Here is a 4,038-nt window from a genome sequence, read left to right on the forward strand (position 1 = left end):
TGTTTCGTATCAAGGGAGATCGAGGGACAAGTTTAACCTTTATCAAACTTCTAACCATATAGGCTAAAATCTCATTTTTGCGACAAAGTTATTCCAATACTTTCATTTTTCCGAATATAAAACCAAATAGGTTCACATATCATGTTTCGTATCAAGGGAGATCGAGGGACAAGTTTAACCTTTATCAAACTTCTAACCATATAGGCTAAAATCTCATTTTTGCGACAAAGTTATTCCAAGACTTTCATTTTTCCGAATATAAAACCAAATAGGTTCACATATCATGTTTCGCATCAAGGGACATCGAGGGACAAGTTCACTGTTTATCAAACTTCTAACCACATAGGCTAACATTTCATTTTCGCGACAAGGGTCATTTCAATACTTTCATTTTACCGAATTTCAAAAAATAGGTTCACATATCATGTTTCGCATCAAGGGACATCGAGGGACATGTTCAACCTTCGTATTTAACAAACATGCAACAATATAAGCTAAAATCTCGTTTTCGCGATAAGGGTCATCTCATTACTTTCTATTTACCAAATTTAAAACGAAATTGGTTCAAATATTATGTTACGCGATAAAGGACATCGAGGGACAAATTCAACATTAATATTTATCAAACTTTTAACCATATAGGCTAAAATCTCATTTTTGGGACAATGCTCATTCAAATAATTTCATTTTGCCGAATACAAAACCAAATAGGTTCACATATCATGTTTCGTATCAAAGGAGATCGAGGGACAAGTTCAACCTTTATCAAACTTTTAACCATATAAGGCTAAAATCTCATTTTCGCGACAAAGTGATTCCAATACTTTCATTTTTCCGAATATAAAACCAAATAAGTTCACATATCATGTTTCACATCAAGGGACATCGAGGGACAAGTTCACTGTTTATCAAACTTCTAACCACATAGGCTAACATTTCATTTTCGCGACAAGGGTCATTTCAATACTTTCATTTTACCGAATTTCAAACCAAATAGGTTCACATATCATGTTTCACATCAACGGACATCGAGGGACATGTTCAACCTTCATATTTAACAAACATGCAACAATATAAGCTAAAATCTCGTTTTCGCGATAAGGGTCATCTCATTACTTTCTATTTACCAAATTTAAAATGAAATTGGTTCAAATATTATGTTACGCAATAAAGGACATCGAGGGACAAATTCAACATTAATATTTCTCAAACTTTTAACCATATAGGCTAAAATCTCTTTTTTGGGACAATGGTCATTCAAATAATTTCATTTTGTCGAATACAAAACCAAATAGGTTCATATATCATGTTTCGTATCAAGGGAGATCGAGGGACAAGTTCAACCTTTATCAAACTTCTAACCATATAAGGCTAAAATCTCATTTTTGCGACAAAGTTATTCCAATACTTTCATTTTTCCGAATATAAAACCAAATAAGTTCACATATCATGTTTCGCATCAAGGAACATCGAGGGACAAGTTCACTGTTTATCAAACTTCTAACCACATAGGCTAACATTTCATTTTCGCGACAAGGGTCATTTCAATACTTTCATTTTACCGAATTTCAAACCAAATAGGTTCACATATCATGTTTCATATCAACGGACATCGAGGGACATGTTCAACCTTCCTATTTAACAAACATGCAACAATATAAGCTAAAATCTCGTTTTCGCGATAAGGGTCATCTCATTACTTTCTATTTACCAAATTTAAAACGAAATTGGTTCAAATATTATGTTACGCAATAAAGGACATCGAGGGACAAATTCAACATTAATATTTATCAAACTTTTAACCATATAGGCTAAAATCTCATTTTTGGGACAATGCTCATTCAAATAATTTCATTTTGCCGAATACAAAACCAAATAGGTTCACATATCATGTTTTGTATCAAGGGAGATCGAGGGACAAGTTCAACCTTTATCAAACTTCTAACCATATAGGCTAAAATCTCATTTTCGCGACAAAGTCATTCCAATACTTTCATTTTTCCGAATATAAAACCAAATAGGTTCACATATCATGTTTCACATCAACGGACATCGAGGGACATGTTCAACCTTCATATTTAACAAACATGCAACAATATAAGCTAAAATCTCGTTTTCGCGATAAGGGTCATCTCATTACTTTCTATTTACCAAATTTAAAACGAAATTGGTTCAAATATTATGTTACACAATAAAGAACATCGAGGGACAAATTCAACATTAATATTTCTCAACCTTTTAACCATATAGGCTAAAATCTCTTTTTTGGGACAATGGTCATTCAAATAATTTCATTTTGCCGAATACAAAACCAAATAGGTTCACATATCATGTTTTGTATCAAGGGAGATCGAGGGACAAGTTCAACCTTTATCAAACTTCTAACCATATAGGCTAAAATCTCATTTTCGCGACAAAATCATTCCAATACTTTCATTTTTCCGAATATAAAACCAAATAGGTTCACATATCATGTTTCGTATCAAGGGAGATCGAGGGACAAGTTCAACCTTTATCAAACTTCTAACCATATAGGCTAAAATCTCATTTTTGCGACAAAGTTATTCCAATACTTTCATTTTTCCGAATATAAAACCAAATAGATTCACATATCATGTTTCGCATCAAGGGACATCGAGGGACAAGTTCACTGTTTATCAAACTTCTAACCACATAGGCTAACATTTCATTTTCGCGACAAGGGTCATTTCAATACTTTCATTTTACCGAATTTCAAACCAAATAGGTTCACATATCATGTTTCGCATCAAGGGACATCGAGGGACATGTTCAACCTTCGTATTTAACAAACATGCAACAATATAAGCTAAAATCTCGTTTTCGCGATAAGGGTCATCTCATTACTTTCTATTTACCAAATTTAAAACGAAATTGGTTCAAATATTATGTTACGCAATAAAGGACATCGAGGGACAAATTCAACATTAATATTTATCAAACTTTTAACCATATAGGCTAAAATCTCATTTTTGGGACAATGCTCATTCAAATAATTTCATTTTGCCGAATACAAAACCAAATAGGTTCACATATCATGTTTCGTATCAAAGGAGATCGAGGGACAAGTTCAACCTTTATCAAACTTCTAACCATATAAGGCTAAAATCTCATTTTCGCGACAAAGTGGTTTCAATACTTTCATTTTTCCGAATATAAAACCAAATAAGTTCACATATCATGTTTCGCATCAAGGGACATCGAGGGACAAGTTCACTGTTTATCAAACTTCTAACCACATAGGCTAACATTTCATTTTCGCGACAAGGGTCATTTCAATACTTTCATTTTACCGAATTTCAAACCAAATAGGTTCACATATCATGTTTCACATCAACGGACATCGAGGGACATGTTCAACCTTCATATTTAACAAACATGCAACAATATAAGCTAAAATCTCGTTTTCGCGATAAGGGTCATCTCATTACTTTCTATTTACCAAATTTAAAACGAAATTGGTTCAAATATTATGTTACGCAATAAAGGACATCGAGGGACAAATTCAACATTAATATTTCTCAAACTTTTAACCATATAGGCTAAAATCTCTTTTTTGGGACAATGGTCATTCAAATAATTTCATTTTGTCGAATACAAAACCAAATAGGTTCACATATCATGTATCGTATCAAGGGAGATCGAGGGACAAGTTCAACCTTTATCAAACTTCTAACCATATAGGCTAAAATCTCATTTTTGCGACAAAGTTATTCCAATACTTTCATTTTTCCGAATATAAAACCAAATAGGTTCACATATCATGTTTCGCATCAAGGGACATCGAGGGACAAGTTTACTGTTTATCAAACTTCTAACCACATAGGCTAACATTTCATTTTCGCGACAAGGGTCATTTCAATACTTTCATTTTACCGAATTTCAAACCAAATAGGTTCACATATCATGTTTCGCATCAAGGGACATCGAGGGACATGTTCAACCTTTGTATTTAACAAACATGCAACAATATAAGCTAAAATCTCGTTTTCGCGATAAGGGTCATCTCATTACTTTCTA

Source organism: Medicago sativa, chromosome 3 (genome assembly GCF_051527215.1).
Source record: "Medicago sativa cultivar Bolivia chromosome 3, Bolivia_mono, whole genome shotgun sequence".
In the NCBI taxonomy this organism is placed as follows: Eukaryota; Viridiplantae; Streptophyta; class Magnoliopsida; order Fabales; family Fabaceae; genus Medicago; species Medicago sativa.